Genomic DNA, 26,808 nt, shown 5'->3' on the forward strand with positions numbered 1-26,808 from the left:
AGAAATTCAAATTAAAACTACTCTAAGATACCATCTCACTCCAATAAGAATGGCAGCCATTATGAAGTCAAACAACAATAAGTGCTGGCGAGGATGGGGCAGGGGGGAGGTACACTCATACATTGCTGGTGGGACTGCAAATTGGTGCAGCCAATTTGGAAAGCAGTATGGAGATTCCTTGGAAAGCTGGGAATGGGACCACCATTTGACCCAGCTATTCCCCTTCTCAGACTATAACCAAAAGACTTAAGAAGAGCATACTACAGGGACACAGCCACATCAATGTTTATAGCAGCACAATTCACAATAGCTAGAATGTGGAACCAACCTAGATGCCCTTCAATAGATGAATGGATTAAAAAATGTGGCATTTATACCCAATGGAATATTACTCAACACTAAAAAATAATAAAATCATGGCGTTTGCAGGCAAATGGGTGGCATTAGAGCAGATTATGCTAAGTGAAGTTAGCCAATCCCTAAAAAACAAATGCCGAATGTCTTCTCTGATATAAGGGGGGTGACTCAAAATGGGATAGGGAGGAAGAGCATGAGAAGAAGACTACCACTAAATAGGGAAGAGAGGTGGGAGGAAAAAAGAGGGAGAAGGGGAGTTGCACGAAAGATGGAAGGAGAACCTCATTGTTATACAGAATACATGTATGATGTTGTGATGAGAAAAAGAAAAAAAAGTGTGTCACTTTAGATTGGATAGAGAGAAAGGATGGGAGAGGAGGAGAGGAGTAGGGGGATAGGAGGGGCAGCAGAATAGAATAGACAATATGATTGATGTATGTACATTCCATGTATGTATTATATGTCAAAATACATTCTACTGTCATGTATGACTAAAAAAAATAAATAAAAATTGAAAAAAATATGTCTGCTTCAAATTCCTGGAGCCTGCAAATGCTACTTTAATAAGAAAAGGGGTCTTTGCAGATGTAATTAAGACTCTTGAGATCATACTGAATTATCTGGGTGGGTTCCAAATACAATGACCAATGTCCTTATGAGACAAAGCAGATGGAGATTTGAGAAAGACTGAAGAGAAAGCCAAGAGAAATAAATAGGCAGCTACAAGCCAAAGAATGCCACTAGGCACTGGAAGAGGCAAGGAAGATTTCTCACCTGAGGCCTTATGAGTAATCATGACCCTGCCAAGCCCTTATTTTTAACTTCTGGCCTCCAAAATTGTGAGAATATTAATTTATGTTGTTTTAAGCCCCAAAGTTTGTGCTAACTGGTTACAGCAGCCCCAGGAAACTAATAGACAGACCACGCCCCTTTCTAACTGTGTTACCTAGTGCTTTAAATTCTAACCCTTTGAGAATAAGGCCATCCTTAGGAAATTGGAAACAATAAGAGTGCCTATCTCACAGGTCAGAGATTAAGGTGACAGTATGTAATATACAGCATTGGACCTGGGACAAAGTTCTTGGTACACATTATTGTTGCTAGCAATGAGTTCAGAGTGACAGGAAAACAGCTGTAGACTTTATAAGGATACATCACAGGTGTAAAGATTAATTTATATAATAGAAATGTCCCTACTATTAAACATATGCCAATAGAGACAAAATAAATAATGTTTCCAGAAACCCTGGAGAAGGAATGTTTATATTATGTGGGAAGCTGGACTAAACATTGTCTACACTTCCTTCTGGATCAACCCCGTAATCATTTCTCCTTGGTTCATAAAGTCAAGATCCATAGATCAAGTAATTCAGTAGGAAAACATGGGGGATGTAAATAAGGTTTTTTCTGTCACCTTGGAGAGCCCCTCCCCTCTCTAGGCCATGTTATCTTCAGATATAAAGTAGGAAGCATGCTTTAATCATCTCTCAGGTATTTATGCCTTGAGAATGCAATGATACAACGACAATGACTTAGATTGCACACTTAAATGTTCTGATCCTCAGACTAAAGCAATTAGGCTAGAATCCGGCTTGCAAGAACCAGTTGGCCAACCAGGATCAGACTATCACAAAGTTTTTAACGGGTTCCTTGGAAAATGAGAAAAACATAAAACATATGTAAGTTTTTCCAATGTCTTTGCTTGGGAGAATTAAAAGTTAGCAATTCTATATCAGTTCCCACCCTATTTTATCTTCCAATTAAAAAATAATATAATCCAGGTGCAGTGGTGCACACCTATAATCCTAGCAGCTCAGAAGGCTGAGGCAGGAGGATCGCAAGTTCAAAGCTAGCCTTAGCAACAGCCAGGCACTAAGCAAGTGAGTGAGACCCTCTCTAAATAAAATACAAGAAAATAGAACTGGGGATGTAGCTCAGTGGTTGAGTGCCCCTGAGTTCAATCCCAATACCCCAACCCAAAAAAATAACAACATGTAGGGGCTAGGGATGTAGCTCAGTTGCAGAGCACTTACCTAGCTTATGTGAGGTCCTCAGTTCAATAACCAGTACCACAAAAACAAAACACCAAAAAAAAGGTGAAAATAAAAAAAATAACATTTATAGTTTCTGAAATTCTAAAGTTTGGGAACTTCTACAACACAAAGTAGCACATTGAAGTTCTATGCCAGTGCTAATATGCTATGGTTTTTAAAGAAATTTTAAAACTATGGAGTTTAGCCATCAAGGAAGTATTCAAGATTAAGAAGCCATCCTTTCAAAATTGAAAAATACTTACAATTATGCAGAACTAAAATAAACCAAAGTAAAACTGGAGAGATATCAGTGAGACAAGTAGATTACATCAATGTCAATATCCTGATTATGGATGTTAAACTAGATGTAAAACTAGTTTTGCAAAATGTTATCATTGAAGGAAACCAAGTAAAATGCACACAAGAATCTCTCTAAACTACTGTACAGCTGCATGTGAGTCTAAAACCATGTGAATAGACATCTCAGTGAAAATATGCTCACTGAACTCTGAATGTCCTGGTTTCCATTTATTAATTTAGTCAAATTCAAATGAATGTAAGCAACCATCTTTTATATACAGCATAATAACAGTGATTATTATGAAGCACTAGTTTGGCAAATTTCCTAAACATCTTCTTATGTGCCAGGCACTTTGCTAGGCCCTGGAGTCCATTGGCTAACCCAATCCTTTCCCTCACAGAGGTTACACTCTATTCAGAGAGAAAGGCAGCAAATAAACAATCAAATAACTTAACTTTGTAACAAGTATTATGAAAAGAAGAAGGAGGTGAGGTAGAAAACAGGGGTTGTTTAGGATGATCAGGGAAGGCTCACTGAAGAGTTGACCATGAAGCCTTTTATAAAGGACACATATTGGACACGTAATTGTAGCTCCAGGAAACTAATGGACCATACAAATGGAAAATTAAGTTACCATTTAGGCCCTTATCTCTTATATTCCTGTATTCTTAACCTGTTATAAATTCCAAATACTGGAAGAACATGGTTTGGTATGTTCTTAGAGTGAGCCACCACTCCTCCACACCAATAAAAAGAAGAGAAGAAAAGGCAAGACTGCCTTTAACAAAGGCAATATAAGATTTTCCAGATGTCAAATTAATCATACAATGAACTCAGCACTCTGTTAAGATTAAATTCCTTAAAACATATAAATTCCTTAAAGAATATAACTTTCTATAAGAGCGCACTGTCCCTGAAGTGAGAATGAAGAACTTGGCTCTTTACCCAAATTAGAACATGAAAATATTTCATGATCAAAGCTAGGGGAGAGGGCTGGGGTGATAGCTCGGTGGTAGAGCACTTACCTAGCATGTGTGAGGCACTGGGTTCGATTTTCAGCACCACATATAAATAAATAAAGTTCATTGACAACTAAAAAAATATTCAATAAAAGGTGGGGGAGAAGGACAAAACATGACCTTCAAAGAGCATAAGCCTACTTTGAAATTCTCTCTTCTTGGAAAATTCAGAATATTTCAGATACTGTCAACTACACACTGGAAGGCAAAGTTAAAATGTGCAGTAGGCCAGGCAGTAAGATAGGAAATTAAGACACATCTGCCTACTCCTATTAGTGGCATACTGCAGGGCCAGAATATTATGGTTTGTTTGGGCCTCGTTTGGCTAAAAGAAACAGGTCTCAAATAAAGCTACAGAAGAGAATAAATAAAGTATGGAATATTCACATAATGGAACATTATACAGCAGTCAAACCAAATAAAGTAAGGTGCAGAACAATGTATATTGTACACTACTTTTTATATAAGAAAGGAAAATAATGTATATGTATTTTTTTCCTGTGTGCACTAAAAAACACAGAAGAGAGGTAAAAGGAATTAGCGATAGTAGCTACTCTAGAGGAGATGAGGACAGAGATGAGAGAATGGGAAGAAGAACAGGAGAAAAAGTTTACTTTATACCTTTTTGTGTTGTTGGGAAATTTGAACCAGATGAACAGGGTGCCTGTATGTGCATGTGGGCATGCATGCACGCGCGCGTGCGAGCACACACACACACACACACGCACACACACACACTTAATTCTGTTAAAAACAAAGAGCTAAAAAGGCTATAAGAACTCTCATTGCTGGTAGTAGTAGAAAGTAGCACATTTGAGGCTGGGGTTGTGTGTGCCTAGCATCTGTGAGGAACTGGGTTCGACTCTCAGCAGCATATATAAATAAATAAAAATAAAGCTCTATCAACAACTAAAAAAAATTTTAAAAAGAAAGAAAGTAGCACATTTGAAGAGGGCTATTTGGTGAAATTCTCCAAGGCCCTCAAGAACAGCCATTCCTAGACCCAGTGATTCCACTTTTAAAAGGAATTCATCTAAGGAAATAAGATATTCATACACACACACACACACACACACACACACTTATACACAACCATAAGAAGATGGTTCACTGCAGAATTGTTATATTTAAAATTCTGGAAAAATCTACATGTAAAATCATAGGAAATGAGTGAAGGAAATTATGAAGCATCCAAATCTGAGCAATGTGCAGCTATTAAAAACTGTGCTGTAAAATACATACTCTAGAAAAGTATTCAGTGATACAGAAATGTATTTAGACTCTGTTTTTTTAAAAAAAAATTCATTAATTTTTCAGCCAGGCAAGGCAGTGCACACCTGTAATCCCAGCATTTCGGAAGACTGAGGCAGGAGGATCACGAGTTCAAAGCCAGCCTCAGCAACTTAGTGAGGACTAAACAACTTAGTGAAACCCTGCCTCTAAATAAAATATAAAAAAGGTCTAGGGGGCTGGGGCTGTAGCATTTGCCTAGCATGCATGAAGCACTGGGTTCGATCCTCAGCACTACATAAGAATAAACAGATGAAATAAAGGCATTCTGTCCATTTACAACTACAAAAAAAAATTTTTTTTAAAGGGCTTGGGATGTGCTTCAGTGGTTAAGCATCCCTGGATTCAATCCCCAATACCAAAAAAAAAAAAAAGAATTCTTTTCAGTAAACCTTTTAAGCATCTATCAGGTTCTAGGCACAAATCTGGATGCTGGTTAAAAAGGTCAGTTACAGGCTGGGGTTTATAACAGTGGTAGAGCATTTGCCCAGCTTGTGCAAAGACCTAGGTTCCATCTCCAGCACCACAAAAATAAAGGCCAGTACACAAAAGGATAGAACAGGCAGTACAAAAAAGGATAATCCCACTTTTCTGTGCATTTATAACTAGATTATATGTGTATATATGGAAATGAGAGTAATAATTACCTGTGAGATTACAAATTAAATGTATTTTTGATAAGGAACATATATTTACTTATGTTGTCTTAAATCACAATAAGAGAAACAGGAACAACTTCAATGGATCAGGCTAACAACTCCCAGGATCAAGAATATATCTCACTCATCTCTCTTGTCTATCATTCCTTCTAGGAAGGATAATGCTTGCTTCAGCCACAGCCATTCCATGACCATGAAGGAAAAGCCCAGAGCACTGCAGAAATGCTTTCCACATCTCTGACCTGCTGAATAGCCACCTGTTTCTGATTTTGTTGTTGTTGTTGTTGTTGTTATACAGAAGGAAAAGAAAAAAATCCTCTTTTTTTTTTTTTTAAGCCATCCTAAATCAGATTTTCTGCTACTTGCAGCTAAAGACATTCTGGCATACTTAATAATACATAACATGTATTATGGAAACATATTAAGTAATAGTATTTACTAATATAATAAATAAAACATGGCAACATACTAACATACTAAATAATACATGGCAGGTCAAGGCTGGCACAAGCAAATCAACTCATTTGTTTTGATCAACCAGCAAAGCTTGAAGACTGAGAGAGTTAACTGTCCCATAAGCTTCCAGCTTTACAGTCTCTTCTCTGAAGCTCCAGGGAAGCAGAGCCCAGTGGAAGCAGTTAGTGAGGATTCCATGTCTACAGGGGATCCCTGCCAGCAGCAAAGGAAAACCAGGGGATCCCTCCCTGCAGCAAAGGAAAACCAGGCAGATGCTACCATAACAAACAGTGTGGCCCAGCACTGCCACTTATGAGAATGTATCCTAAAAAAAGAATCATGGATGTGATTACACACATATACAAATATTCTCTATTAATATATGTCAGGAAAAAATGATGGGGAAAACTAAATGTTAAAACAATTGGGAAATGTTACAGCAGAAAATCCATGTTCTAACAGGGATAAACCATGGAAACAGTGATGACCTGAGAAAATGCATACGAGTGACAACAGGTAATAAAACTATTTATAAAGCATGATCCCAGTTTAGAAAACTAAGAAAACAAATACATACATGTAATTTTTAAAAAGGCTAGAAAGGGCTATCCTGAAACATAAACAGTGCTATCATCTAAGAGTGTAATGGCAAAGAGATTATTTCTATATCTTTTAAATCTAAAATTTCTTATGCAGCTACCAAGAGGTTTTGTTTGTTTGTGGTGCTGGGGATAGAACCCAGGGCCTCACGAATGCAAGGCAAGCATTCTACACTGAGCCACATTCCAGCCCTGTTTTTTTTTTTTTTTAATAGCACCTTCTCATAGATTATTCTGAGCTCTCTGATCAAGATGTTGGACTCATTTGACACCAGATATTTGTTTAATATCTTCCTGTAGATTCAATGGAGTTAATGAGAAACAATTTATTTTTGTGTTTTCAAAATAGACTGATGCTAACAGCTGCAAACTAGTCTACAGAAAATGATTTAAAAAGTTTCATGCTTCTAAGTGAATTTGCATTATATAAATGCAGTATGTTTTCTTTAATTCCATAAATATAGTTTTGATGTTGCCAATTTGAGAAAAATATTGATGTTTCCTTAAATAAATCTATTCTATATTGAAATTCATCAACTTACTTGGAATTGAATGATCTCAAAAACAATAAAAACAAATGTTAATTTGCTGCCATTGATAAAAAGCAAGTCCATTTATATTGTCTTTGTCCATTAGACTTCATTATACAGAGGAAGCAACTACTAAGAAGATATACCATCTAAAGAAATCAGCTGACAGAGTTCAAACTCCCTGGATGGATGGCTTGGATTCATGTCTTTGCCCTACCGCTTACCAGCTGGGTGCCCTTGAGAATTTACTTAACTTCTCGGAGCTTCAGTTTTCTCCACTACAAAACAAGGATAATAACAGTCTCTACTTCAGAGAGTTGCTATGTGAACAAAATGAGAGAATTCATGCAAAGCCCTTGATTTCATGCTTGGCCCATACTAATCCAATAAAATGTAAGGTATCTCCTAACTTGCTTTCAACTCCTGATCATGAACCTGAAAAAGCAGATTTTAAGGAAGCCTCAAAATCCTGGTTTGAGAAACAATGTTTGATATTTAACTTTTAAGTACAGATTTAACATCATTTACTTAGCATTCCCTATAATAAATGAGATGTTTAAGGAAGTGTTGGGTCTTTGAACTACCAGAAATATTCAGCATATGTATTTGAGAAGGTTACTATACTATACACCTCATATTATCTAGTTCTTTCATAAAAAGCACTATTATATTCAAGGTATTGTGAGCGATTATAAAAATGATAGATAGGGGCTGGGATTGTAGCTCAATGTTAGAGCACTTGCCTCGCATGTGTGAGGCACTGGGTTCGATCCTCAGCACCACATAAACATAAACAAACAAAACAAAGGTGTCATGTCCATCTACAACCAAAAAAAAATTTTTTTAAATGATAGATTTGGGCTGGGATTGTGGCTCAGCGGTAGAGTGCTTCCTTAGCACAGGCGGGACCTGGGTTCGATACTCAGCACCACATAAAAATGAAGGCATTGTATTGTGTCCATCTATACCTAAAAAATAAATATTAAAAAAATAATAGATTATTGCTAACATGTATTTACTGCCTACTGTATACCAGTTTTCATGTATTATCTCATTTATTCCTCCAACTAACCAATGAGGTAGGTTTTTTTGCCATCCCTAGTTTCCAAATGAGGAAACTGAGGACAAAGAGACAGAAAAGTGCTAAGTCAAGATATTATATTATATATATATAAATATAGAAAATAACTGTTATAGTTTATACATTAGGTATCCCCCAAACGCTCATGTGTGAGAGAATGCAAGAAGGCTTAGAAGTGAAATGATTGGGTTATTAGAGCCTTAACCCAATCAGTATATTAACCCCCCCACCCCATAGGATTAACTGAGTGGTAACTAAAGGCAAGTAGGGTGTGGCTAGAATAGGCAGGTTATTGGGGGCATGCCTTTGGGGTATACATTTTCATCTGGTGAGTGAAGTATCTGTGTGTCATGTCTTACCCTCCCTCCCCCCACGCTTTCTGATCATGTCCTGGGCCACTTTCTTCCACCACACTCTTCCACCATGATGTTCTGCCCACCTCAAGCCCTGAGGAATGGAGCTGACTTTCTGAATGGACTGAATAGACTGAGACCTCGGAAACCAAGAGCACCAAAATAAACCTTTCCTCCTCTAATTGTTCTTGTCAAGTCTTTTAGTCACAGCAGTGAAAAAGCAGACTAAACCAATAACACACTATACAATATTATGATATAATAACAGCAATAACAATATCACAGCATCATCATTTAATTCCTGTGACATGACAGATGCAATATCAGATACTCTCCAAACATCCTCTCTTGTGTTTAAAACAACCCTGCACTATTCCTACTTAATGGATGAGGAAGCCAAGGACTTAAGTGAATTACCTATGATAACACAGGGTCCCAGAGTCAGCTATGGCAGAATTACCCTCTGCAGAAGGCAAGAGAAGTGCTCATCAGAGCCCAGATCTTCACTCATATCACATGATATTGAAGAAGAACAGGAATTCAGAATGATCAGACCCAAGCCCTGGCTTCATAGATGTAGAAAGGGAGGACCAGCAAGAGGAAGAGATTTGTGCAAGGCATTGGGAGAGCCAGAAATAAACTCTAGGTCTCCTGATTGTCAGTACTATGCTCTTTTGGCAACACAGTGAGTCCTTCTCATATTGAGCTGGTTATTTCACATCCTGTGAAAACAGAAACAGAGAGCCCATCCACATCAGAATGATGGCAGCCACCTGTCCTCTCTCCCTGCACTCCCTCCTGACCCTGGAGACTCTAGCATGTGCTTTCTGGAACATTCAGAGCTGCAGCACCATGAACTGAGAAGAGCTGAGAAGCCTGGGGAGAGAGCCCCCAAGGACGACAGGAAGCACCCATGTGCTTTCATGATCTGCCAGTGGTCCGTTTCCATTGCGATTCTCCTGAAATAGAATTCAAGATCAAGGGACAAGGAGGGCTTGCTCGGATACATGTGTGTCTCTTTTGTTGAGATAAAACACAACAAAACCCAAGTCTTTGAAAACATGATCTGAATCAGCAAATCACCTGAATTTTTTTTTATTTAATGCATATTTTTCTTAGTTTATATATTGGATAAAAATAAACTGTCTCATACAGATTTTTTTTAATACAGCTTTGGGGAAACTGAATTTAAAATGTACCTAACATTATGTAATCCTTGAAATACAACAGTTATTTACTCTGCTTTGATTTCTAAGCTTTCTCTTTGATGACAAATATTAATATTTATCATTTTTCTGATGTTGGACTAATGAGAATCTTAAGTGTTTATGAGAAGGCATTTAAATATTACAGTAATGTGGATGTATTTGTTTTCTGATTTATATTCCAGTCTTTTACATCAACCAGCACTTTTTTTTTTTTTTTTTTTTTTTTTGCTGAATTCTGGGTTGTTGTTCATCAACATTTTAATATATTTTACATACTCAAAACTGACATTCTCTATGTTTATTTGATGACCAAAGTGAATATGAGACTTCACCATGTAACATTGTACAGATAAAAGGCTAGTTTTGATTTTCAAAGTGAAAACTAGCATATACATATAAGAATTAGCCTGCAATAAGAGATAGGCAGATTTAACAACACCAATTTCAGATAATATTTGTTGAGGGCTCACTATGTGCCAGGCACTATGTGGGGCATTATTTACATCAATGATTTTACTTATCTTTACAATAACTCTAAGAGCTTGGTAGTATTGTCATCTCCATTTTCCAGAAAGTGAGGTACACAGAAGTTGAACACTTCACTCAAGATAACACAGTAAATGAAAAGCAAAGCCAGCAGTCAGTCCTCAGAGCCAGATAATAAGCTCCCCGTTATGCCTTCCCCTTAAGAGTCTCTCCTTGACTCTCCAGCTTTTGAAAATTCCTATTATTTGCACAGTACAAATAGCCAATCTGCATAGAGTATCCGCCTTCAGGATAAAACCAGGAGATCAACTTTCAGATCTTGATGGCAACAATGAGATAAAATTTGTTCTATCAGAGGCCATGCGTTTTTCTATGTACAGACACAGAGCCATGAAAAAGACCAGCAATGTCCCTGTCCTCCTGGAGCTAACTTTCTAGAGAGGGAAGAAAGACAATATTAATATAATAAACAAGGTAATAAACCCAATGAGGAGGAAATGGGAGGCTAAGCAAGCTCAGAGAAATCTTAAGAAAGGTTGAAGTCTAGGACTTGTATAGATTCACTTGCCTCTATACCCCACATGCCTAACATATAAAATGTCATAATTCTAACATGTAAAATTGTATATTACCTCTTCTTTCCACTAATCAATAGATCCCAAACTGTTCTTCCTCAGTCCTTTTCATTCTGTCCATCTATACCCTCCAGCAAGGGCTTTGCTCTTGATTATCAGTGCCACAAGGCTGAGAAGTCAGATCAGGAAGGATATGCACTTGACAGCACATCCAGAGCAGATATAACAAACACTGAACAGAAGCCAGATAAAGGAAATAAGAAGGAACTGTTAGATACATGGAACCTGGTGTCTGATGAGCAGGTTAACAGGCCTCTGAAGCAGCCTATGAAAATACTACCTTAGAGAGGAATCATCCAAGACTGTAACTGATGTTCCGGCAATATGGAATGACAAAGAAGTCTAAGAGCAGATTCTCAGTAAAGAAGTAAGCCAGGAAAGAAGGTCTGGACATCAAAGAACAAGCCTCCAACCACAGTACCAAAATTCAGGAATAGGACCATTACCTAGATAATTAAACCCCAACTCCATACCTTGACTCCAAGGCCCTAAGTAACTTGGGCATTGCCTATATGGCCAATCTCATTGGTGCCAGTCCCCACTTTAATCCCTACAGTCCAGCCACAGAGATCTTTTTTCATCCCTTTGAGTAGGCAAGCTCCTTCCCATGTACCAGCTCTTCACATGGCTGGCTCCTTCTCATCCATTACTCAGGCCTATGCTTAAATATCAGCACCCTCTCTTATCCTTTTATTAGGTCTCTGCTCAAATCACTGACCATTTTGTCTAAATAGGTTACCCACCCCTTTCACTATCATACTACTTCACAATCATCCTTCTTGAACTTGGCATTCTATAATAACAAGTGTCTGCTTGCGTGTTTCCCATCTCTTCCATTATACCCCATAAGGGCAGGCACTGTGCCTGCCTTGTTTATTGATAAATACCCACACTTAGCCCAGTGTCTGACCTACAGGAGGCCTCAGTACATGATTGCTGAGAAAATAAACGATAAATAACAGAATGACTCATACCCAAAGAGACTGGCAAGAATATAGCTGGGGATTTAGGATAGAAATTGGGGTACCAGGCAGGTCAGGTTGCCAAGGCATGTACTGAGTCACATTGAGACCACAGCAGAGCCTGGGTTCAGCCACAATCAGAAGAGCATTGAGGCCCTTGGGTTTCAAGGTTAGAGCAACCTTCAGTATCAAATCAGATTTGTGCCTGGGCCTGTCACCAAAGTATTATACCACACTCCATCTGCCTACTTGATGTAACCAAGATCCCTTCCCCTTACCTACCAATACACCTAATGGGGACCATATACTGCTCCTACCACACTGACAGTCTACTGCCAAGAACTCACAGAAACATAGCCAAACCCTATTAGTAGAAGCTACTTGTGTAGACCCCTCAAATCCACTGCTTAGTATTCATAGTAATGAGACTAGCTAATATGAGCCAAGGCCTTCATATATCCAATATTATTCAACCCTCACATTCATAGGCCATTACTATTATAAATCCCTACTTTAAAGCTGAGGAAACTGAGGCTTAGCCAAGAAATTTGTCCAAGCACATGCATCTGGTAATTAGAAAAGCACATGTTTTGGATTTAATGGATATGAACCTCTGAGCTCAACAATAATAAAAATGTAAAACATAATAGCTGATTAAAATAGCTAACATTTACCAAGTATTTACTTGAAAGGCACTATGCTGACAGATTATCCCATCTAATTCAGACCTACCCATAAATTGGGTATTAAATACATTTTTCAGAGAAAAATAAAACTCTGAAAATAATAATCCTCACCCTATAATACAGTGATAGATAGGCAGACAGAATTTGGAAACTCTAAACAACTCTACTCATTACTTTAAAACAGAAGACATAAAGATCTAGAACACTGTTATTCCAAGGGGGGACCATGAACTAGCAGCTCATGCAACACCTACGAGTTTGTTGGAAATGCAGAAGCTTCTGGTCTCATCAGGACCCTTGCATATAGTTCTAGCCAGTCCTTCACCCACAGGAGTTGGACCCAGCTGTTCTATCTGCACCAGGAAGCCAAACACAGCTAATTCCTCTAGGCCAGTAAAACCTTGGACTGTTGCCTTGTGGAAGTTCAAGAGCCCAGAGGAAGTCTTAGATTACAGGAAGCTTTATCCCCTGCTCCAAGGAGCCAAGAGTGGGCCTCAGCTGCAGATTTATCTGTGGCCACTGGCTACTGAAGCTCCCTGACCTTGTTTCTACCCACTAAGCCAGCAGAACCTAACAACCGGGATTTCAAACTGCAGTACTCACCTGCTGTTTTTATACCCTGAGTATCATTTCCCCCTCTTCTGAAAGTATCAATACCTCCATTTGAATAGGGTATCACTATGGTTTGGGTATGAGGTGTTCCTCAAAAGCTCATGTATGAGATAATGCAAGAATTCCGATGAAATGTTCAATTATGAGAACTATAATCTGATTGGTGGATTAATACACTTGAATGGATTCACTGGGTGGTAACTACAGGCAAGTAGGGTGTGGCTGGAGGAAGTAGGTCACTGGGAGCATGCCTTTGGGGTTTATATTTTGTCCCTGCCACCTCCCATAAACACATCTCCCTCCCTCCCTCCCTGCGCGCGCGCTCTCTCTCGCGCGCGCTCGCGCTCTCGCTCGCTCGCTCTCTCTCTCTCTCTCTCTCTCTCTCTCTCTCTCTCTCTCCTAGTGGTTGTTTCCTGGGCTGCTATTCTCTGCCTCATCTTGGTCCCAGAGCTAATGGAGCCAGCTGACCATGGATTGAACCCCTGAAACTAGGAGCCAAATACTTTTGCTCCTCCAAATTGTCCTTGAAAGGTAGATTGCTCACAGCAATGCAAAGCTGATTAAAACAGGCGTCTCTCTGTATATCCATGCCAGATATGCAATTCCATGTACATCAAAGTACATGTGAATGGTACCTTTGTTGCTGAGCAATGAGGCATCCCTGCCTATTTCCTTTAGATGAACCTCTCCTCTCCAGGGGTGGGCATATTCCCCAAGACTGGCCAGTCACAGAATCCCCTCCCACTGGGTGCAGAAATAATTCCAAGAGGTTGGCATATGACATGAGGAAGTCCTTCAACCCTTTTTAAATATTGGGATATTATGGGTGTATTTCAGCCCATAAAATTGAGTCTGTCTAAATTTGGTGAGAAAAGAACCCTGGTAACTTAAAATAATATATTATATCTGCTATATCTCATATTAAGAATAAAATGAGGGGCTGGGGTTGTGCCTCAGTGGTAGTGCACTTGCCTAGCATGCATGAGGCACTGGGTGTGATTCTAAGCACCACATACAAATACAGAAAATAAAGGTCCATCAACAACTAAAAAATATTTTTAAAAAAGATTAGAATGAGGCTCCTTTGCCTCCTAAAAGAAATTTATTTACCCCAATTATAGTGCCCAATTCTTTACATAAATTTGACCTGTATGGATATCTTTCTAACCAGTTATTTGTGGCCATGGCTAAAAGGTGAAATCACCCAGAATGGGTCCCATTTAGATCAAATCGGGCGCTTGGGGAGTTTGTGCAAGCCTTAGTACCTCAATTTCAACTACACTGGAGTGTGACCACCTGTTTCTCTAAAATATCCACCTATAATTTTTGAATAACTTATAGTCTGTACCTCAAGGGAGTTCCAAATTGGTATACAAAAGTCAGTAAAAATAAGACCTACCGCTTTCATATGATATAGTGACAGAGACTTAATTTTAATTACACAGATGATTGTAAAAACACAAACTTTCCCTCCTCTTCCACCAGCCACCTTTTTGTTGCTATGTTCCTCTTCCATACCCTCTGCATTTATCCTCTCTCTGGTCCCTGTTCTCTCCTGGATTACTACCTTTTCTCTCACCAGGCTCATTCCTGGGAGAGGTTAACAGGAGTTATCAGTGCTTCAGGGTTAAAAACAACCTTATTCTAGCAGGTTCCCACCCCTCCCTCCATCTGTCCTCAGGCTCTGACTCCATACATAAACTGCCTGGCACTGGTTGAACATCCCCTGGCTCACGCAAGCAGATAAGTGTCCTTTAGGTAATGCAGTGTGAAGAAAGTAGCAGAGGGTTTTGTTTTTGTTTTTAAAACTGAACATACCAGAAGACTTCAAGATGTTTAGAAAATGAAAATTTTGTTGTTCCCACACACCACAAACTTCACTGATTAAGTAACTATAGACTGTAGTCTCCCTTCAACTGAAATATGCATGCATTAAGCCTCATGAGGGAGTACTGATACTTCAACATTATCTATGATGGTTTTTAACTCCGGTAACTGTAAGTGTGAGAAACTGGAAAATATACTGAATTTTAATAGAATTCTGATTGTTAATAGAAAGAGGAAAATCCATAACAAGGATGCTAATAAACACATAAGAAGACTGAGTCTTTAATTTCCAGAAAACTGTCAATGAACCTTTTGTGAACTTGAACACCTTGTCAATTTTCTCTTCCACCCATACTTATTCATTACAAGAAAACACTGGCATACCTACAAAATGCCCCTAATATATGTAATTTTTAACTGTATTAAACCCTTTAGCAACAACATTCTTTTCCCCACTCTCTTTTGCTCTCTGTGGAGTCAACAACTAGAAAAATAAATCTACCACATTGTGAAATAACCTTGTGGTAAGTAGAGAGGCTTAGAAAATGAGATTATGGTGTGGGGTAATATAAATTCAGGCTAAGAAAGCTCCTGGACCTTTGACATTAGGTTTTACATACAAATACTCAAACAAATATAAGTGCACTCATTTTCTGTGAAGGAAAAAAATCTTAAAAGAAAGAGGAACTAAACGGGATCAGAATCTGCCACTCCCAAAATATGCCACTTTAGCATCAGGGTTGTTTTGAGCCAGACACAGGGAAAAATAAATAAATAAAACAACTCTGCCCTCCCCCATCTAGCTAAAAACAGGGCATAAATTTCCCTCAGCAAAGGAGACATATTTGTAAAGGTGGTCCTGGCTCCCTCCCAGAGACCAGAAAGGAGTCTTATCTACATAGGGAACCTTACTAGAAACAACCTTTTGTTCCTAGCCATCTTCTCCCAGCTATGCCACACCACTTTTTTCTTTGTCTAGTTTCTCTCCACAGGGCACAGAAGCTCCAAGGTCTGCCCATGGGTTTGGAGTCTTCTTTCCTATGAAGGCCTCCATGTAAATACATAACAAACAGTTTCTCCTCTTAATCTGGCTTTTGTCAGTTTCGTCTCCAGAGCCCGGGAGCAGAACCTAGGAGGATACAGAAAAGATATTTTTCCTCCCCTACAGTCTCCAATATATTATGAATAATCCAGAAAATTAAAGGTGTTTAATCAAATTAGCCTCATTATTATTCTGCCCTGAAATGGAGAGTGGGATAACTATTTTTTAAAAAGAAAGAAACCAAACTTTATAATAGGCAGCTTAAGTAGTTCATTTCAAGCTATTGCCTTAGAATGTAAGAATAGTATTAGTAAAAGTGGGTTGCATTTTACCGGAACAATCCTTTAAACCTTTTCCATAATACTGTCATGGGCCATGAAAGTTTCTTTTGAACATAGCTTTAATGGGTTTATCCTTTCCCCTCCAGCTATGAAGAATGAAACAAACTAAATACAAGAAAGAGAGAAACAAACTGAAAGTTGATATAAGGAAAATCCTGATACAGGTAAGCAAAGCCAGAGATACAAGAACTTCCCCACCCTCAAACATAACTCAGGGCACAACCTGTTGTTAGTTCATCAAATTGCACAAGAGCTCTGTGAGGGGCCATTTCACCTCTTTCACTCCCAAAGCCTTCAAATTGCCACTTTCTAGATATTTCATTTCCCTCTGAGGCCTTTACCTATTTATACCTGATTCATTTCACAATATTCTGTTGTTAGCATTGGTGACTCTCAGTTCTAAATGTACTTTGAAATCACCTGAGAGACTTAAAAAGGAAAATACCAGCACCTACCTCCCCTCACCCCCTCTAATTTGATCTATTTGGATAAGACTAGCCCCAGGTGATCTAATTGTAGCCAGCACTGAGAACCACTGGTTGGTAAGCAATCCAAATAGATTAATATTACATAAAAAATGAATTTCCATAAGAAGGGAAGATAACTTAAACTCCTACCTTAATAATCAGATATAACATGTTACTTTAAGGATCATAGATTCTTCCTTGAATTTAGAGAGACTCAACTGCACGGTGTGACGTACATCTATTTTCCCATGACAGGGTTCATTACATTATACCCCAAAATATTTAAAGCAAAGGAATTTGAAAAAGTTACAGAAGCAAGAAGGTTCTTCCTCCCTCCCTTTCCTGGAAGCAGGTCATAAAACCCTGGAAGGATTTTCTGACCTTCCCATGAAACAGGGCATGAGACCTCTCATAAGAAGTGTCCTCCCTACACCGAAAGAAAGAGAATATCTTGATCTCTGGAAACAAGGGATCTAAACAAGCAAAGAATCCAAACAAAGAGCCCATGTTATATTTCCTCCAGTTTACTAACATTAGATCAGACTTTAAAAATCTAATCAGACTTCTTCATAATTATCTCATTTTTATCAAAGTGAGCATGAAAAATACACAGGTTTACCAATTTATTCAGGTCTTCATTTCCTCATGAAGACTCCATGTTTCACAAAAATTTTATGAAACAAATTTATATTCTTTTCTCATACTAATCTGTCTTTTGTCATAAGTCTAGGATGAGTGAGAAAAAAAATAGTTCTCCTCCCTTGTATCCGTAATACCCAAGCATTTACAAAGGAAGAAAAAAAGTTCCAGAAATGATATATGGGAGGTAAACAAAAATAGTAGAATTTAAAGTATTAATATATTACACTCAACATTCAAAATATGATAAAGAAATATAAAGCATATGCATAAAGTTGTGATTTTATTAACAATAATAACAGTAAAATCAAAAGCTACCATTTATTGAATGCCAGCTACTGTGTTAAGTACTTTCCAGTGAGGGTTACCTCATTGAAAACTTAAAATACTCCTCAGCAGTTAGAATTATTACTTCCATTTCATATATGAGAAAATTGAGGCAAGATTAGGACACTTTCCCCAGAGTCACACAGATAATAACTCATAAGGCCAAGAATCCATTCTCTTAACCACTATTATCTCTCACCTGGGCAACTCAAGCATCTCCTAAATACTTGCTACTCAAAATAAAGTACATGAACTAGCAGCATTATCCTATTAGAAATAGAAATACTAACTCTTTGTTCCATTTCAGATCTTTTGAATTAGAATCTACATTTTAAAAGCAGCAAGAGATTCATATGCACTTTAATGTTCAAGTACTGTCCTACCAGGTATTTCCACATCAACCATTAACTTTCACAAATTTACTATCCATACCTCATCTATCTTCCAAAAAAAAATCCAAACATTTCATTTCCCCACTTAAGACTGATAAATGATTTCCTAAATGTACTTGGAACAAAATCCAAAATTCTTTTAAGATGTAAATAACTAGCTTGGGCATGGTGGCACGTGATTATAATTCCAGTAACTCTGGAGGCTAAGTAAGGAGGACCACAGTTTAAGACCAATCTGGGCAAGGTAGGGAGATCCTGTCTTAAAATAAAAAATAAAATAAAAAGTGCTGGGGATATAGCTCAATGGCAGAGTGCCCTCGGGTTTTATCCCCAGTACCTCCCCCCCACACACACACAAAATACAAGTAACCAATTGTGCATATTATCACCCATGCTTGCCTCTGCAGCCTCATCTCACCACTTCCTCCAGCCATTGATTTTTATACCACAAGCACCCAAACCTCTTTCTGCTCATCAAATCCCAACATCTCCTTTCTTTCCTTACTTCTTCCACTGCTAGAACATACCAGCACTCACCACCATTATCACTTCCCTGTTAGCTATATTCATTGCTCTATCACCAGCACATACGGTGGTATCTGGCAGAGCCAGAAGCAAGAAGAATGTGCTGGATACAAGCACATTTAGGATGCCGAGGGCCTCTGCTGTTTCCTTTGCCCATCTGCTCTTTGTTTCTGCCATGATCCTCATTGTTGTTCCTCCTCCCTCCCTTGTCCTTTCCATCACCTTTTGCTGTGATTTGGATCTGGCATGTCCCCCAAAAGCTCGTGGGTTGAAAGCTTGATCCCCACTGCAGCAATTCCAAGAAGTGGTGCTTGAGGAAGTAATTGGATCACAAGGGCACTGACCTCATGAGTGGATTAAGCCATTGATAGCTGAATGGACTACTGGAAGGTAATGGAAACTATAGGCAGGTGGGGCATAGTTGGAGGAAGTAGGTTACTGGGAATGTACCGTTAGGGACTATATCTTGTTGCTGGCCCCTTGTTTTCTCTCTCTCTCTCTCTCTCTCTCTCTCTCTCTCTCTCATTCCTAGCTATCATGAGCTAAGCAGCTTTCCTCTGCCACACCCTTCCACCATGATGTTCTGCCTTACCTCAGGCCCAAAGTAACAGAATCAGCCAACCATTCACTGGGATCTCTGAAACCAGGAACCAAAATAAATCTTTCATTCTTTTATTTGTTTATGTCAGGTATTTTGGTCACAGCAATGAAAAGCCATCTAACACACCCCTTTACAGAAACTCACCTCCTATCTACAACCTCATAGCTACTGAAGTTGTCAGCTTCAGAAAGAAGCACTACCGTGTCCATATGAGTATATCCCCTAAATTATTCACCAGCAGGGTGACAACTGTTTCCTTTCATCCTGAGGATCCTGGGATGGGCCCAAGTCCTTCCTAGAGGTAGAGAGAATATCTCACTAACAGAAGTAGGCTTCTTTTCAACCCAAGATTCAAAATCTTTCAACATCAGGGACCTCTCAACAGACAGAACCTAGCCGAAAACTTCACAATCACCCTGCCCACAAAGGAAAACATCACTATGCTAACAAGATGGGTTAGCAAGAGTTGTGACAAACTTCATATATTAAATGTTATGACTAAACTTGCTACTAAGAAAACAAATGGCAAATTATTCTATAAAATAGATATCTGGCTTAAATTTTAATCTCGAGTAAATACAAATTTTCATATACAAAATGACATTAATAATGAAAAACAAGAGCTATTATTTATCTATTTACTGAAATCTATTGAGAATCCAACAATATGCTCAAAGTTCAAATACTTTCTTCTTTACCACCATTCCATGAGGCGTGAATGGTTATTATCCCCATTTCACAGAGAGGAAACCAAGCCTAAAATAAGTCTAAGAGAAAGCTAAGATCTAAAATCACAAGCCTCCACATGACCAACCCCTAGTGCTTTTCTGTTATGTTTTGCTATTTAGAGAGCTTTTTCATCTAAGAAGTGAGAGACATGGACATGTCCAGAGAGACAGACCCTTGGAGGGGGACCTCAAAGGCTGAGATTTTCTTCAGCAATGTAGACGTTGAAAGGAAAGTAACCTCCTACATCTTATATTTCAAAGCTGCATTTCTACATTAAAAGAGAAAACTGAAATTCAAGGAAAAGATGTGGGAAGAGAGCTCAAGGGTGCTTATGAATGCAATTCCACAAATACATTTTCAGTATCTTCTAGTGGTCAGGCAGTGTGCTGGAAGCTGAGTTATCATTGTCACTTAGTAGAATGCTGGGTGACATGGCTTGATGGGGAGAATTCTTGCATAGTGAATCTTTCAGGAATGTTTAGTCAATAATTTACACAACTGTTATGTTATTATCTAATTATGCAGAAATCATCATTCATAAAGGAAAAGTGAGAGTTACTAGCTTATTATCTGTGAATACATAATTGAAGGGCATATGTACCTTTTAAAATCAAAGTTTTGTATGATTCAAATACCTCTTGTACATTTCTGATACCTTATATCAGAGGGTTAGATTTTAATATCTGTGAATGCAAATACAGTATCAGATTGTGTTATCAAGTATCTGAAAGAACAAAATGGAAAAATATGGACAGCCAATACAAGGCTAATTCCCAAAACAGAAATGGAACATATTGAAGCTGCATGTACATACAATTAAAGATAAGGATATATAAACATGTCCTAAAGCAGTCCACCAAATATTTACAGAATGAGGCTCAGACAAGGATATCAAGTAGAAGACAGTATGACCCTGGAAAGGTCACACACCATTCTGTGAAGCCTCCAGAAACCTGCCTCCTTTGAAACAGGATGCTTTTGACACAAGAGCATGAGAAGAAGACTGTATATCACTCCCCTAATTTATAAAATGAAAGAGACAGATGATTTATAAGTTCCTTTCAGCTCTAACCCAGTAAATAGTTTTCACCTCTGTGGCCCTTACACCTCAAGAGACATGAGTATATAAAGATGCTCAAAAGACATTTGTTGAGTTAATGAATTATTACAACCTTACCAATACTAAGAAAAGGGACTTTACAAAATTGGCCCAGTCTGTGGCATAGAAAGAGCAAATTAGTGGGAAAACAATTATCTAAACAACTGCACATGTGGTGCTTCTGCTTGCTGACTGCTGGCAAGAGGAAAATAACCCTGGACTTGGAAATAAGATGCGTGGTCTAGTCTCTGAAACAAACCAACCGTGTGACCTTGGGCAAACTGCATTACCACCTGGGCCAGTTTCCCCATCTCTAAAATAAAGGTATTATGAGGCTATATATAGCTAACATTCGTGGAACCTTTACTATATGCCAGGAACTGTTCCAAGATCTTTGCCTTAGACTTAAATGATTTCAAAAGTTTTAAAAGCACTAATGTTTACTAACTAAAGAGGTAAAAAGGTTGGGCTCTCTCTCAGCTCTGAAAGGTGGGGTCTTTTTCTAAGCAGAGATTGTGAAGCACAAGTGGCTACAATTCCAGTACTTCTATTCACTGGCTGGGTTAACATTCTGAATGAGTTGCTTAACCTTCCTGACTTTATTTTCTAATCTGTAAAATAGTTCTTTCTTTCTTTCATATAGCTTTTTAAAGGACTGTTATAATAAATGTAATATATATTTAGTAAAATACATATTACTTTTTATTACTAGCTGTGTAACCACGGGCAAACCATCTTCTGCATTTTCTCATATACAAATGGGAGATGCAGTGTTATTAAAAAGAGATCATGTGAACACGCTCTGTAAATTATTGTTCGCTGTTTTTGAAAGAAACGCACATTCTCTAATACTTGGAACACATTATACAATCCTATATCTCATACGCGTAAAAGTATAGATAACCAACAGTAAGAAAAACAAAGAACCAAAATCTTTACTAAACATTTCTCTCTAGTCCCGGCTCAAGCCGACTGGACTCAGACCACGGCAACCAAGAATGCAGAAACACTTGGGAGTTGTAGTTCTGAACGACAGGGCTGCTACACCGAGCGGCTGAAAAAGACTCCAATTCCCAGGAGACACCTCGCCACGCCAAAATGGCACGTAGGGAGGTGAAGTACCAGATAGTTTGGACACAAGAGGCAGGACTCCAATTCCCAGAAGCCTTCGCTGCACACACTTCAGGTCATAACATGGAGCGGAAGAGGAACTTTTAGGCACACCTGGCTTAACCACAGGTGAGAGTTCCCACCGTTCTCTGTATTCTAGTCCTGGCCCAGCTGGGGTCAGAGCCTTTCTTTAAAAAAAAAAAAAAAAAAGGGTGAGGGGCGATGTATTTTCCACTGGCCCGCAGCACATTTCTGAGAAATCCAGAATAATAATACCAGTTAGCTTGCAAATGGCAAACTTTCACCAACAAGACCTCAATTTAGATTTCGGCTTCAGACAGCATCCTTGGGCCACTTGAGCACTAAGCCCCCCCCCCCCCCACATTAGCACTGTGAGAGGCAGGTCCAAGGTGACACAGCAGAGGCAGAATCTGAACCTACCAGAGGAAGCTGCAAATACAGCTCAAGTTAGTCACTAAGTTGCGGGAGTCCCTTCCACAGCACCCCAAATATGGATATACCTTTGAAATTCCTATATATTAATCTAAAAATCAAAACCGCAAACATAAAATATAAGTACTGATGAGTTCTCACACAACTAACAAGATGCTTTTTTTTTGGGGGGGGGGTCTTTTAAATATCAAATGAGCATTTTTCTCCCCCAAATACTGACTTCTACATGCCCTGCTTTGCTCCTGTCTGGGCACCTCTTCAGACCTTCTTTGGGGGACCCTAGAATTACGTGTTTAACACAGAACTGTAGGGGCAGGGATTCCTGCTACTTATCTATGACACCGACAAACACTGGATCCAACAGAGAGGCCAGAACCGACTACAGCACAGGTGGCAAAGTAGGTCGGCTGGAGCGACCCCATACCTCAGTTTCCCCACTTATAAAAGGCAGAGGGTGCTGAAGAATTGAGGGGCCTGAGTCCCAAACCCGAGATGTCTCAGCGGGTGGGAGGGTCCTGCGGACAGAGCCTAGCGCTCGCGCTAGCCCAGTCCCCGCCCCATTGGGCCGCGGGGGGTCGTGACTCGACGCACACGGAAATCCAGAACCGCATCCCAGGTACACTGTTCCACTCAGGCTCGCCCCACGCCCCTACCTTCCAAGGTCTTGGCAGCTGGGAATGAAAGAGGGAAGGAGCGCGGGGCTGGAGCGCTACCCGAGCGTGTGCCCACTGGGATGGCCTCCAGAGGGACTTGGGGGTCTGAGTGCAAAAACTCTCTGACAGGGACACAGCCGGGCTGGGACTGCAATTCCCAAATGGCCTCACGGTAGGGGCGGGACCCAAGATGGCCGCTCATCTGGAGACAGGTACAGCGACCAATAGGCGCAGAGCACGCGCCTACACTGGGCCAATCGGAAGCCAGTAGGTAGGAACCCTAATTATTTTTTCACGAAAGAGCAGTTGAGTGAGAATCTCAGAACGGGATTTTTTGTCACAAATCGCACAATCCTTGGCCTTGTCCAAATGAAATAATAAACATGACCTTTTTCACGTGAAACGAAAGCCCGCCCTGTGCTTTTGCTTCCCTCTTTCCTCCTAAAATGCGTTTTCTTGCTCCCTCACAACTCCCTTCTGACTGGATCGCCTTTCACTGCCTTTCCCCACTCCCCACTCTGAATCCTTTCTTTTCTTTGCTTTCTTTGTTTTTCTTCCCGGTGTTGGGAATTGATCCCAGGGGCGCTCACCCCTAGCCCTTCATATTTTTGAGACAGGGTCTTCCTGAGTTGCCTAGGCCGGCCTGGAACTTGCGATCCTCCTACCTCAGCTTCTGGAATTGCTTTTATCTTTCCTGATTCCTCAAGCCTTCCTCTCTTTATATTTCTATCAAAATACAAGCCCAGAATTTCCTTACGTTGATCCAGTTTAGGACTACACTTTTCCCTCCCTGACATCCCATCAAAGTTGCACCACAGTCTCCCTACTTCTCTTCCTTCCCCCCTTTTTCGTGCGATTTTTTTCTCCTTAGCACTTGTCACTACCAAGCACATTGAAATTTGTTTACTTATATCTTTTATTGCCTTACTTGTCCCCTAAAATGCAAGATCTATGTAGATGTGGATTTTGTTTCTTTAAGGTATTTCCAGTACCTAGAAAAGTGCCTGACACACAGTAAATATGTTTTGAATAATTGAAATCTAGAGGTGACCCTTCTCCTCTGATGCAGATCAATTAAATTCATCTCTGACCACCATGGATCCCTAGTACTGGCTCTGTTTTTTAATTTAAAAAAAAATTGTTTTCAGTATATTCTGTACCTAATGTCATGTGGATGTGGGAGAAATCACTGATTCAATACCAATTCCTAACCTCAACATTTCCTGGGTCTGGTGGTGTATGAGAAGTAAACTTAATTTTGCAGTAAATGCAATTGCAAATTGCAGAGCAGGTAAATAACTGTCACAGCAGGGACTAGAATCTGGCCTTCAGACTCTTTGCCACTACTAGCCATCACTTCTTAAAAGACACCCCTTCCTTTTCTCCCATCCCCCCTTGCCAATCCTATTTATAAGGAAGAAGAGACATTTGCAAGTCATCTTTTCCATTTTAAAAGGGGAAAACAAAGCGCAATTATACTGGACAAACACTGACATGTGTCCCTACTTTCCCTAGTACAATATTCATTTTATTCTCTTTTTTTTTCTCTTACTTTTTTCTTTGACCTGATTCATTACATGCAGGTGATTACACCAAGTCTTAGATCTCTCTTCCTTTCTGATGTTTGAACCCCACAGAGAGTAGCAAGGTGTCCTACAAAGCATCATGGTGTGAAATACTGATGTCCTTGGAAGCTTGACTCTCAGAGAATGTCACACTGGATTATAGTCAGAATGTGCATATAACACAGAGACACTCTGGGCACATAAAATATTAGAGAATTGTGAATAATAAGATGAAACTGAAAACAATTATAGTTAAAACAGCAGGAATGTGATCAATATATATATGCAGACTAATTTTGTGCCTAGAGATTAAAACACCCACCCCCTTCAGGCTTCCTAGCTTAATCTTCTGTCAATTTGGGGTTCTTTCCTCCATACAGCAATTCTTTCTTGCTTTTACAAGCACAGACTTAGCTCAGCAGTCCCAGCTTTTCTCAAGCTTATCGGCATGTGAGATTTCAACACTTGTGTCAGCAGCCAGACTAAACATGGAAGAAAATCGCTGAACCATTTGAAACTGGAAAGCTCAACAACTAGACTCTCCTCCTGAGGAAATTTACCAGCTTATATCATTATATCTTCTACTTCATGGTTAAAAGGCAAATATCATCACAGTACTCAGGATCTAAACAGTGCTATCCAAAGATTGTTACAACATCGTCAGACCCTGTAATGAGCACATAGGTATTACTTGGCTGTGGATGTTGCTAACTGCTGGGCTGAATGTCAACTGTGGTCTTCAGCAACACATGCATTTACAAAGAACATTAAGACATGGAACTTGGGCTGCGGTTGTGGCTCAGTGGTAGAGCACTCACGTAGCACTGGGTTCAGTCCTCAGCACCACATAAGAAGAAATAAATTAAATAAAGGTATGTGTCCATCTATAACTTAAAAGAATTTTTAAAAGACATGGAACTTCCCTTGAACCAGACTCCAAGTATCAAAACAATCTAATTTACAACTTGAATGAATAATCATATTACTTTGGGTTTTCCCAGAAGCAGATCCTGAGACAGATAACCAAGTACAAATAGTTTATTTCAGAGGTAAGTGCAGGAAATAACCAATAAGAGAGTAGCAAAGGAAAATAGGCCAAAAAAAAAAAAAAAAAAAAAGCCAATCCAGTTTGTACTAGCAGGAACAATTATAGCTTAATAATTCTAGGGAATTCTGGGAAGCAATATGGAACACATACATGTCTTATTCTGGAAATGAGTTATCTCACCAAGGAGAAAAGACAAATTAGTTGTTTAAACATAAATTCCCAATCAGTCAATGGGGGCTATTTTCAGGGACTATTAAAATTCCTGAGTTGTCTGCCATGGATAAGTAGGTGAAGATACCTCAGTGGCCAAACACAGGCAGAATTAGAAGTACTGCCATTGGAAGTCAGGCTGGCATGCACTTAAATGGTAAGAAAAGGGTACTGACAGGCACCACTATCTACTACAGATGGCTTTGATTCACCACAAGCTCACATCACTGATAATCCAAAAATTAAGTAGATATATACAAAAATAAAGAAACCAAGATGGCTACCACCTTGTATCATCATCATGTGTGAGATCATATTTGTAAATCTTCATTAAGACGTATAAACAGGGCTGGGGTTGTGGCTTGGTGGTAGAGCACTTGCCTAGCATGTATGAGGCACTGGGTTTGATTCTCAGCACCACATATAAACAAATAAATGAATAAAAAATAAAGGTTCATCGACAACAATAACAAAAAATTTAAAAAGACATACAAAAACAAAAGCCACATTTGT

At 39.2% G+C, this 26,808-nt stretch overlaps 1 protein-coding gene across 3 annotated transcripts in view; it reads right to left on the bottom strand.

Moving 5' to 3' along the window:
* Positions 1–23,637, bottom strand: part of Fhit (fragile histidine triad diadenosine triphosphatase) — a 1,433,463-nt gene extending 1,409,826 nt beyond the window's left edge. For all 3 annotated transcript variants that reach the window (XM_071609242.1, XM_027951322.2, XM_071609246.1), the window contains exon 1: positions 23,473–23,637. The gene's annotated coding sequence lies outside the window, so the exon portion shown is untranslated. The remainder of the gene's footprint in view (positions 1–23,472) is intronic.
* Positions 23,638–26,808: the final 3,171 nt, after the last annotated feature.

Source organism: Marmota flaviventris, chromosome 1 (genome assembly GCF_047511675.1).
Source record: "Marmota flaviventris isolate mMarFla1 chromosome 1, mMarFla1.hap1, whole genome shotgun sequence".
Classification (NCBI taxonomy): domain Eukaryota; kingdom Metazoa; phylum Chordata; class Mammalia; order Rodentia; family Sciuridae; genus Marmota; species Marmota flaviventris.